This window comes from Narcine bancroftii, chromosome 5 (assembly GCF_036971445.1).
Source record: "Narcine bancroftii isolate sNarBan1 chromosome 5, sNarBan1.hap1, whole genome shotgun sequence".
NCBI classification, from domain to species: Eukaryota; Metazoa; Chordata; class Chondrichthyes; order Torpediniformes; family Narcinidae; genus Narcine; species Narcine bancroftii.
Window position 1 is genome coordinate 6,135,758 of NC_091473.1, and position 12,706 is coordinate 6,148,463.

The 12,706-nt window shown below is 44.6% G+C and overlaps 1 protein-coding gene across 3 annotated transcripts in view; it reads left to right on the top strand.

Annotated features, from left to right (window-relative positions):
- Positions 1-12,706, top strand: part of sema3b (sema domain, immunoglobulin domain (Ig), short basic domain, secreted, (semaphorin) 3B) — a 297,012-nt gene that overhangs the window by 156,165 nt on the left and 128,141 nt on the right. The gene's annotated exons all lie outside the window — the stretch shown is intronic.

Genomic DNA, 12,706 nt, shown 5'->3' on the forward strand with positions numbered 1-12,706 from the left:
CCCACACAGCATTCCCACACCAATGTATCTGTCCGTGTCCTTGAAAACTCCCTAAATGAGGCCACCTGCAAATTGGAGGACCAACACCTTGTATCCCATTGTTTCTCTTTTTCAGTCAAAATTATTTTATTACCACCGTAGAATATATACATTTTCTTACAAACATATCATGGAAAAAAAAGTTAAACATGAAATTCTGAAGAATTGTAGTTCTGTGGCGCTTGCAGGAGCTGAAGGAAATCACTGCTGCCACAACGAAGGTCGTTAATTACTGTGTTTATTCAAATTCAGCGTGCCCTTTTAAGGGCAGCATGAGCTCAGTCACCTGGTGCATTGTGACACCATAATCGCTGCCCAGGGCGCGCGCTGGGAGGGATGCTGGAGTCCGAGAGAATCCTCTGACGACGCCATTTCCCCATGGCTGCCCCGCCACGTGGCGATACAAGCGGAGCCGGCTTGCCATGAGGATGTGCGCTGCCATACAACTCCTCCCCCCCCCCCCCAGAACCGGCTACGTGTCCTGTCGCTTTGGCGGTTGGCCCCGGTGCTTTGGCGCGTCCGCCTGCACCGCTGTGATAAGACAAAATGAGCAGCCTTTAAGCATTCCACGGTCCACAGCGGTCCCTGCCCCCCACATCTGAAGCAAAAGTCCCACTCGACTGCTGGAGAACCTTGTACGGCCCTTTGTATGGGCGCTGCAGTGGGGCCCTCTGTGGTCCTCTCTGGATGAACACAAATTGCGCCACATCCAGATATTTCCGTCGATGGGATGGTCGGATGCCATGGTGTGATGGGGCGTCGGGGTTAGGTTGCCCAGTCGTTTACGAGGTCCGCGAGCCGCTCACCTCCGGTTGAAAGAATTCACCTGGCAGGGAGAGTGGCATGCCGTAAACCATTTCTGCTGATGAGGATTGCAGGTCCTCCTTGGGTGCTGTTCTCATCCCAAGGAGAACCCAGGGTAACTCGTCCACCCAGAGAAGGCCGGAAATCTTGCCATCATAGTGGACTTAAGGTGTCGGTTGAACCTCTCTACCAACCCGTTAGACTGGGGTGGTAGGCCGTGGTGTGTTACACCTAAAAGCCTTGCCAGCTGCGACAATAGTGCGGAGGTAAATTGGGCGCCTCTGTCGCTCGTGATGTGCGCCGGCACATCGAAACAAGTGATCCACTGGCTGACCAGGGCTCTAGCACATTGTCTCCGCTGACGCCTCACGGACCGGGTTGGATTCCAGTCACCTGGTTGCTCTGTCCACTATGGTAAACAGGTACCGCGACTCCCTGGACACCGGCAAGGGACCCATGACATCCACGTGGATATGCTGGAACCGCCACGTTGCCAAGTCAAAATGTTGAACAAGGGCCTGCGTGTGCCTGTGGACTTTAGAACCTGATACAGTTGCGGGTTAGTGCTGCCACCTCCTTCTTCAGGCCATGCCAGACGAATCACTGCGCCATCATACGCATGGTAATTTTTACTAAGGGGTGGGCAAGATCGTGGATAGAGCTGACGATCCTAGCCCTCCACTCCTGTGGGACTACCGGGCGCGGTGAGCCGGTGGAGGTGTTGCAGAGCAGCGGCTGGGGGAAGTCAGGAAGCTGAATATCCTCGAGCTGGAGTCCTGAGATGGCGGTCTGGAGAGCTTGAGTTTCGGTGTCATGCTGCTGAGCCTGCGCTAGTTGCGCATAGTCGAGGCTGGGAGCTAGCGTGCTGATGGCCAGCCGGGAGAGCGCATCCGCGACCACAATGACCTTGCCCGTCCTGTGCCGGATGTCAGTCATGAATTCAATCTGTACATAGTACAGGTGGCGCTGTTGCCTGGCCAACCACGGGACCTTGGCCATAGCCAGTGCTTGGGTAAGGGGGTTGTGATCGGTAAAAACGGTAAAGATTCTCCCCTCCAAGAAGTATCGGAAGTGGCGGATGGCCAGGTACAGTGCCAGGAGCTCCCGGTCAAACGCACTGTATTTAAGCTCCGGCGGCCGCAACTGCTTACTGAAAAAGTCCAACGGGCGCCACTGCCCATCCAGCCATTTTTCCAGTACTCCCATGACCGCCGTGGCGGAAGTGTCGACCAAGAGTGCCATGTGCACTTCCGGGAGCAGGTGCACCAGTAAAGTCACCTCTGCGAGGGCCTGTTTCATTGCAGTGAAGACCTCGTCTGCCTCCTCTGACCAGGCCAGGGTCTTCTCTTTCGTCATGATCAGCGCGAAAAGAGGGTGTGTGATGCGGGCGGGGTTGGGGATGAATCTCTAGTAAAAATTTACCATTCCAACGAATTCCTTGAGGGAGGAGGATTTGGGAAAATGCTGGATGGCTGCCACTTTCTTCGGTGCCAGAGCTGCCCCAGACGCTGAGATGGTGTGCCCCATGAACTGCAATGTCTGGTTTCCAAACTGGCATTTGACCTTGTTGACCGTGAGGCCGGGTGAACAGGGTACAGAGAAGGGCCTTGTCCTCTTCGCGGCTGCGGCTGGCTACCAGGATGTCATCTAGGTAGATAAAGACAAAGACCAAATCTCTACCCATGTGTCCATGAGGTGCTGGAATATCTGGGCAGCATTCTTCAACCCGAATGGTATCCAGAGGAATTCGAACAAGCCGAAAGGCGATCTTTACAACGTCATTGGGGGACATTGGAATCTGGTGGTATCCGTGCACCAGATTGACTTTTGAAAAGAACTGCGCGCCGTGGAGGTTGGCCGCGAAGTCCTGGATATGGGGGACTGGGTACCTGTCTAGAGTCATGGCGTCGTTTAGCCATCTGTAGTCTCCGCAGGGCCTTCAACCCCCTGAAGACTTCGGGACCATGTGCAGTGGCGCCACCCAAGCGCAGTCCGACTGCCGAATGATGCCCAGCTCCTGGAACCTGGAGAATTCCTCCTTTGCCTGTTTTAGCTTCTCTGGTGGCAACCACGTGGCTCAGGCGTGCAGCAAGGGGGCCTTTCATGGAGATGTGATGGAAAACTCCATGACAGGTGGAGGCCACGTCGAAGAGGGGGTTCAGGATGGCAGGGAATTCACTGAGGATCTTGGCGAACTCATCTGTGGTGGTGTCTACTATGGCGATTTTTGGGTCTGTTGTCCGCAGTGCCTAGGCGCACCAAGCGAAAGGTGCGGGTGTTGAGCAGCGTCCTGCCCCTCATGTCCATCAGCAGACCGTGAGCCCTTAGGAAGTCAGTCCCTAACAGCGCAGTGCCCACTGAGGCCAGGATGATCCACCAAGTGTACTTTTCATTCCCGATCTGTATCTGTGCCCTACGGGTGTCATTGGTCTTGATTGTAGAACCATTCGGAGCCTGCAGGGTCAGTCCAGGAGCGAGTTTCCAGCGCTGTAGGGGGGAGAGCGTTCAGCTCGGCCCCAGTGTCCATCAGGAACCAGCGGCCCATGGACTTGTCAGTGATGTAAAGGAGGTTGTTCACATGACCAACCGTCGCAGCCATCAACGGCGGTTGGTCTGGCCGTTTCCTTGGAAGTCACAGAGCTGACAGCACTTGCGGCCTTTCACTCCCCAGTGCTGGTGATAAAAGCACCATGTTGACTGGGTTCCCTCCAGCTTGAGCTTGGGGGTATCCTGCAGACTGCAGGGCCCTGGCTTGGAGACTTGGCTGAGGGCTGCCTCGCTCTCTTGTTTTGCGTGCCAGAGGGAATCTGCCCGGGCTGCGGCCTTGCGGGGATCGGAAAAGTCCTCCGGACAGATGGAGCCGGATATCTTCTGGCATCTGTTCAAGGAATATCTGGTGGAAGAGGAAACACAGTTCATGATCCTCCGCCAGGACCAGCATTTCGTCCATGAGGGCTGAGGGGCTGCAATCCCCCAACCCATCCAGCTGTAAGAGCCTGGAAGCACACTGCTGGGGAGTGAGGCCAAACTTTCCCAAGAGTAGATTTTTGAGGGCAGTATACTTGCCCACTGCTGGTGACCAGTGAATGATGTCGTCCACCGTCGCCGCCGTGTCCTGGTCCAGTGTGCCCACAACATGGTAAAATTTTGTGGCGTTGGCTGAGATGTTGCGGAGGTGGAATTGTGCCTCTGCCTGCCCAAACCACGTCCGTGGGCTATGCGGCCAGAAGGGAGGGGGGTCTTTGAGGGCTACAGCGTACACCTCGGCTGTGCCCATCGTTTGCTGGGTCCAGATAGCTATCTGGGCCCATCAGGGTCACCACTGTGGTGCTTGCAGGAGCTGAAATAAATCACTGCTGCCACACCGAAGGTCATTAATGACTTTTTATTCAAATTCAGCGGCAGCATGAGCTCAGTCACCTGGTCCATTGTGACATCATAATCACTGCCCAGGGTATGCGCTGGAAGGGATGCTGGAGTCAGAGAGAAACCTCTGACGACGCCATTTCTCCATGGCTGCTCCGCCATGTGGCGATACAAGTGGGGCTGGTTCGCCATGATGATGTGCACCGCCACAGTGCAATACACAGAAGTACTGGAGAAACCCTTTGCTTCCAATAGTGATCTGCTGAGATTCAAAAGTGTTTTTTGTGTAATGCGTGTGATGGATTGCAAAGACCATAAAACAATGAGACTGCTTTGATTAAGAATTTCAAAACCAGGTGTAAATGGATTATTGTTTTGAAAGTAACAGATGAACAGATTCAGAAGTTTGGGTCTGGTGCTGCAATCTGTCTGGAAGCAGTTTGTGGTTCTAAGAAGGTCGTATGGTTTTGCAAGCAGGGAGAGAGAAGAGACCAAATGGGCTTTCTCTAAGAGAGAGAGAGAAAACTGGTTTCTGCAGTCATGGCAAGCTGGCAGCTTGTTGAAACCCCATTTTGAAGACGGGTTGTGAGTTCTTAGTTCAGTCTGTTCAAAACCCTTGTGGTCCATACAAGAGGAAATGGCTGGCTAGAGTGTTTTTCCTGAAATAAGGGAAAACAAAAAGGATCTCTGTGTTGTCCTGCTGAAGAAGAGGTTAGCATTTGGAAAACCCTAATGGGGCAAGTTTCTTCGGCAAGACACTGAAGTGGATGATCGGAGGAAATCAGTTTGTGTGTGTCCAACGAGCAACAAACCTCTCTTTGAAACCGACAAGAACCAATTACCTTTAAGCACCAGAACCTGGTGAAAATTCATAAATGTTAAATTCTGTGCACAGTACAATTGCCTGATACCGGTGAACTTGGAAGAGTGAGGTGAGAGTGGACTATGGATCAAAGAACTTTTCTGAACTTGTACACATAACCTACACATGTGTTTAGAATTAGAAAGGGGTTAAGTTAAGTTAATAGTAATGTTAAAGTTTTATCCTGTTTTTATGTTTAAAGAAAATTAAAAGTAACTTTTGTTTAAGTAACCATTTGTAATGGTGAATTTCAATTGCTGCTGGGTTTGGGGTCCTCTGGGCCAGTAACACAGTGACCTTCATGATGTTCTAGCATCCCTTCTCCCTGTATTTGTTGAATTTTAGAGGTGTGGATGACAGGAAAGATGCAGTAATTTCAACGTCTTTATTCCACTATTCAAATCTGGGGACATTTGGTTTGGGAATATCTGGTAGTTCCACTCTCATATAATTCAACCACAGCCTCTGGGTCCATAAGGAACACCTTGTACAAATCCGGAAACATTGCCTACCATTTACCAACATGTTCTGGTCATTAGCGTGGAAGACCAATTATCCCTCATATTCCATTTGGGCATTCTCCAACCAGATGGCATTAGCATCGACCTCAAATTTCTGATAATCCTCCCCACTCCATGTAGACGACACTTACCTTATTCTAATATATCCTGATTTCAAAGTATCATCTTTCAAAGTGGGAGCTGCGATTTTCCCAAATATTTTACATCACTTTAATCCAATAAATCAAACTCTGTGGCTGTTACTTTATGTAGTTTTAATTTGTTGATTTAACAGATAAACATTTTGCATAGCTTCGCCGCAAAATTTTAATCATGGTGAATAATGAATCATTTACTGTATGAAGATAGTCCTTTAGACTCTAACTACATAAAGGTTGTCATAACAAAAGCAATAGCTAAAGATTGCTATAAAACACAAGGATATATAGAGATACAAAAATTTAGAGATACAAAAAATTTAAAGAAAAATTTCTCGTGCTCACACTTCCTTCACATCTTGTAGAAAGAGAGCAAGCCATTAGCTTGGGCAGATATTATGACATATTACACCATAGTCACTATGGTAACACTACAAACAATAGTTCTCTTAAAGAGACAGGCACAAAATTAAGAATAAAAAAACAAGGTTTTAAACTTTAAACCCCATCTCTCTCCCTATCCCCCTGTCTCCTTTCATCTAGCTCTCCACCCTCTTCCCTTCATTTTCCAATTCGAGAACTACTCTTCTTGGTCCTCTGCTCTTTCCCTCTATCACCTTTCAGTTTTTAGAAAAAATCTTCCACCATCCCACCTGCATCTACCAATGACCTCTCACCTGTAAGCCTGTGCTCTCCCCATATCCTTCCTCTGTCCTCGCTTTTCCTCCTCCACTCTCCCCTCACCTTTTTATTCAGGAGGTCCTGAATAAAGGATGCAAAGTGTAATGGAATGCAGATACTTTAAATGAATCGGGAAAATTTTAGCAGGGTGTAATGTGGGGAAAACTAAGGTTTGCATGTTTGGTATGGTTGAAGTGGGAGAACATTGTTCACATTCAGGGGTAAAGAATTATAGTGTTGTAGGGAATCTAAATATCCTCGTATTGAAGTACACAAAGTTGTCATGCATGTATAACAAGTAATTAAGGTAGACGAATGTAAAGAATGACCTAACCTGAGCCCCCAACACCTCCTCGCTAGTCAGAAAGGCACAGCAGCACCTACACTTCTTAAGGAGACAGCGGAGGGCAAGGCTAACTTCTGTTTGTTCCTTGAAGAAGAATGCTCAAACAACCTTATTTATTTCAGACTTTGATTCCTAAGTCTTTTTTTTTTCTTGATTCCCTTGACTCAATCTTATCTTCTATATGGAAGAATAAACATCCTCGCCTAAATAAAGTCCAGTTACAAAAACTTAAGAAGAATGGAGGCTTAGCCTTACCAAACTTTAGGTTGTATTATTGGGCAGACAATAGATAAAACCTTACGTTTTGGTTATATTATAATAACCGTGAAGACTGTCCAATATGAATCTCTCTGGAATCTAATCCTGTTCCAAAATTTTCTCTCATTTCTCTTCTTGGACCCTCACTTCCTATATCTCTAAATAAATTAACAAAATAAAACAAAATAATCCAGTGGTTAAACATAATTTCAGGATGTGGATACAATTTAGAAAATATATTGGTTAATGAGATTTTCTCTCTCATCCTATTTTTTCTTTCTTTTTAAATTTTTTTATTGAGTTTTAACATTTGAGCATACAAAATAAATGATGACATTATTTACATAATAAATCAATTGTGTACAAGTAAATACATACAAAAGGGAGAGATAAAAATAATACGTAATTAAGAAAATTTGCATAACTGCATTTATAGTTACTTGTAATAATTCAATCTAGTGATAAACATAATGCATGCAACCACATCAGAACCATTTATTAGGTTCTCATATTGAAAGAAATATTTTTTTAAAAAAACCTAAAATCTAAAGAACTTGTACAGACTTCAGCAGAGATTTTTTTCTGAAGGCTGCATCTGGCAATTGGAATCAGGTGACTCGAGCAGTTGGATTTGAAAAGCTCAGATCAGCAGGAAGCTGATGGACAATAGAGATCAAGTGATCCAGGGGACTGTGTCTTCAACTCAGCAGTCTAGAGAGTTGGTGCTATTGCCCGGAGGTCCACCTATTACATGCAGCAATGATTAGAAAATTTACAACAAACTCGTTTTTTTCTACAAACTAAACTAATCTATCCCCTCCCTCTAATGAAGGTTTTCTTTTTCGTAATGAAAGACAAAAAAATCAATAATGATGCGTGGAATCACTGGCAACCGTGTCCCCCGAATTCCCAAAATGTATAATAATTATCGGCTCTTCCAATTATAAAAATATTCTAAGAATGTGTCCCACAATTTCATAATCACTTTCCATCTTTAATATTATTTCTGATTTTATCTAAACTTAAATAGGATATTGTGTCATATAACCACTTTGTATGATCAGGGGATGAATCTCCTTTCCATTTCAATAAATATCCCTTTTTTTTCTAATTATTTTGTTAAATTTTCCATGATTGATGTAACTTTTAAAGAATGGTATAGATTGGACATTAAATATTTTAAAGATTTATTTGTTGAAGGGAGTCTCACTTCCTTTGAGCAACTTTCTGTTAAATACTGTCTACCAAATACTCATTTTTTCTTCATTATCTACAGATTACAAATTTTTTTTACAATTTCAATTACATAAATTTCCTAAGAGGACTTTTAAGAATTTATGTAATTTTTAATTTACAACCTTTCTATAATGGTTTAATATCTAATATTTATGATATGTTGTTGGGAATAAAAGAGGCTCCCAGATAAAATTTTAAAAAAAGCCTGGAACAGGACCTACAGCTTTTCATTCCTGAAGAAACTTAGAATGTAATTTTCAAATTGGTTAATGCCTCTTCTTTATGTGCCCACCACTCTGTCCTAAAATTTGACGTAGTCCATAGGGCTCACGTGTCCAAAGTCAAACTATCTTGTTTTGTTGCGAATGTATCTCCTTCGTTGTGATGAATGTAACAATGGAGATGCTTCATTCATTCATATGTTTTGGGCATGCCAGAGTCTTGAGAAATACTGGATCAAAATATTTCAAACTTTTCAGCCCTCTCACTCTCTCCCCGATTGTGGCAGCGACATCTCTCCTCCTGATTGTGGTAGCGACCACTCTTCCTCCGGCTGTGGTAGCGACCTCTCTCCCCCACGATTGTGGCATTGGCACCTCAGCCAGGGTTTTCTCTTTTTTTTTAAATTTTTTATTTTTCACACCATAAATCACATTAGCCATGATATACGCTATTTCTTTTTCACATATATACAGTGACTTTTTCTCCCCCCCCCCTCCTCCCAAGCCACCCCCCCCACCCCCCCCTCTCATCCATTTTAGGTATACAATCTAGGTTGCATTAAGCCAGTCAGACAATGTTGTCATTCAACAAAAATACACCAGAAATTCTACTGAGTCCATTCTTTTCTTTCCTTCTCCTTCCATCAACTTAGGTAATGTTTGTCCCCGGTAGGTTTTCGCTATTGTATTTAATGTAAGGCTCCTATACTTGTTCGAATATTTCGATATTATTTCTTAACCTATATGTTATTTTTTCTAATGGAATACATTTATTCATTTAAATTTAGTAGTTTCTTCCTTTTAATTTGGTTATGTATTCCATTAATATTTAAAGTCATATAGTTCAGCGTAGCCCTTTTATATTTTGTTTATCTTCTCTTTCCGTTTTTCCATCATTACCTTTCCTCCTTTTCCATTTCTGTTTTCTTATTTTCAACTCTTTATAAGACAACATTCCTACAACATCCAACATTTTCCTTATTCTCCTATTTCTATCTTATTTATCCCCAATCTCCCCTTCCCCTCCTGAGTTGTCCTTTATCCCTTGTCGGACAACCACATCTCCCCTCTCCATTTGGATTTGCGAATCCACTCGCAAGCGTCAACTGATTTTGCAGTGACCGCTATTTCCCCTCACCCCGCCCCCCCCAGAAAAGATTTCACTTTTCATATGTCACAAAGGTCACTCTTTTAGTTCCCTCCTTATTCTCTCTATTCCATTACCTTCCCTTATTAATTCTTGTCTATACTATCTATATTTTCCTCTAAGTACAGATACATTCACGTATGCACATTGTCTCTATTCACTCTTATACCTCTTTACCCGCATACATATCAATCGTGATCATTTTTACTCTCATTACCCGTCTTCATCCCTCAGTCTATTTTTGTCTTTACCCACATACATATCAATCGTGATCATTTTTACTCTCATTACCCGTCTTCCTCCCTCAGTCTATTTTTGTAATTGTTCTGCAAATTTTCGTGCTTCTTCTGGATCCGAGAATAGTCTGTTTTGTTGTCCTGGAATAAATATTTTTAATATCGCTGGATGCTTTAGTATAAATTTATACCCTTTCTTCCATAAAATTGCCTTTGCTGTATTGAACTCTTTTCTCTTCTTTAGGAGTTCAAAACTTATATCTGGATAAATGAAGATTTTTTGCCCTTTATACTCCAGTGGTTTGTTGCCCTCTCTTACTTTTTCCATTGTCTTCTCCAGTACCTTTTCTCTTGTAGTATATCTTAGGAATTTTACTACAATAGATCTTGGTTTTTGTTGTGGTTGTGGTTTAGAGGCCAATACTCTATGTGCCCTTTCTATTTCCATTTCTTGCTGTAGTTCTGGACATCCTAGGGTCTTAGGGATCTACTCTTTTATAAACTCCCTCATATTCTTGCCTTCTTCCTCTTCCTTAAGGCCCACTATCTTTATGTTATTTCTTCTGTTATAATTTTCCATTGTATCTATTTTTTGAGCTAGTAGTTCTTGTGTCTCTTTAGTTTTTTTATTAGATTCCTCCAATTTCTTTTTTAAGTCTTCTACCTCCATTTCTGCTGCTACTGCCCGCTCTTCCATCTTGTCCATTTTCTTTCCCATTTCTGTTAAGGTCATATCTATTTTATTCATTTTCTCTTCTGTGTTGTTTATTCTTTTTCTTAAATCATTAAATTCCTGTGTTTGCCATTCTTTAAATGACTCCATGTATCCCTTAATAAGAGCAAGTATATCCTTTACCTTGCCTCTCTTTTCTTCTTCTATTTCACTGTACTCTTCCTCTTCCTCTTCTTCTTCCTCTGGGTTGGCCATCTGTTGTTTCTTTGTTGGCCTTTTCTTCTCTTCTTTCTTGTTTCTATTGTCTTCTGTGGTCTCTTCTTGCTGCAGGTGTTCTGCAGCTGTCGTTGCCGGCTGTGGAGATCGACTCCCCAGCTGGTCCCCCCTCCCGTCGGTGTGTTTTTTTTCATGCGCATCGCGCATGCGCGACTCCTCGCGCATGCGCGGTTGCGCACTTTTACTCGGCTCAGCGAGCCATTTTTGTAGTCCATTATTTACTGACCTGAAGGAGCGGGTTTCTCTCTCCGCAGCGGGCCTCTTCGGACAGGTAAGGCCTTCACCTTTTTCCTCCGTTGTCTTCTCTTCCACTCTTCTTACCGTTGATTTTGATTTTTCTTTTTTTGTCGCCATCTTCTTTCCACCTTTATACTCACTTTTCTGTAACTTTTATTTCTGTGCCTTTGTGTTTTCCTTTGTTTTTCCCAACTTTTCTGGAGAGGGCTGGAGTTCACCGTCCGGCCACTACTCCATCACGTGACTCCTCCGTCTCAGCCACTTTGATGACCCTCTGTACTAACTTCCTGTCCAATGCTTTGCAGCAACCATACCACACGATGATGCACCCAGGCAGGACACGCTCATTTATGCTCTTCTAAAATGTTGTCAAGATAGGGCCAGCAGCTGTGTCCGTTTCAACCTCCTACAGAAGTGAAGGCACCGCTCGCCTTCCTGACTTACGAGGAGGTATTCTGGATTCGGGACAGGTTGTCCTTTAAATGCACACCATGGAACCGTGCTCTCTGCTCTCTCCACAACGGAACTATTGATGTGTAATGGAGAGTGGTCAACCGTCTTTCTCTCGAGGTCCACAATTGTCTCCTTTTGTCTTGCCCACATTGAAACTCTGTTGTTATTTCTCAAACATGACTTTTTTTTACAAGCCAGCAGAGTCTGATGATCGCAAACACAGAGCGAAACACAAGATTGGAAAATCACTATACTGATCCAAAAGGTGACTTCTGCAAATAGTGCCACAGGATCCTCTCCTTTTACCCAAGGGGCCTCCGTTTTCTAAGCCAAAAGACACAGCTCAGACAGTGTCGCACATACACGGCACTGCACTGGATTGCAGGCTGCACCAGATGTTGAATTCACCTGACCTGGGACTCGAACCCACAACTTTCTGGCAAGTTACAAATGTGCAGTTGACAGAGTCAGAAAAACCTGCTGGATCCATTCAGTGAAGGGTTAAATCAGTCACCCTGCTGGATCCATTCAGTGAAGGGTTAAATCAGTCACCCTGCTGGATCCATTCAGTGAAGGGTTTCAATCAGTTACCCTGCTGGATCCATTCAGTGAAGACTCAAATCAGTCACCCTGCAGGATCAATTCAGTGAAGACTCAAATCAGTCATCCTGCTGGATCCACTAAGTGAAGGGTTAAATCAGTCACGCTGCAGGATCCACTAAGTGAAGGGTTAAATCAGTCCCCCTGCAGGATCCATTCAGTGAAGGGTTTCAACCAGTTACCCTGCTGGATCCATTCAGTGAAGGGTTAAATCAGTCCCCCTGCAGGATCCATTCAGTGAAGGGTTTCAATCAGTTACCCTGCTGGATCCATTCAGTGAAGACTCAAATCAGTCACCTTGAAGGATCCACTCAGTGAAGGGTTAAATCAGTCATCCTACAGGATCCACTCAGTGAAGACTCAAATCAGTCACCCTGCAGGATCAATTCAGTGAAGACTCAAATCAGTCATCCTGCTGGATCCACTAAGTGAAGGGTTAAATCAGTCACGCTGCAGGATCCACTAAGTGAAGGGTTAAATCAGTCCCCCTGCAGGATCCATTCAGTGAAGGGTTTCAACCAGTTACCCTGCTGGATCCATTCAGTGAAGGGTTAAATCAGTCCCCCTGCAGGATCCATTCAGTGAAGGGTTTCAATCAGTTACCCTGCTGGAT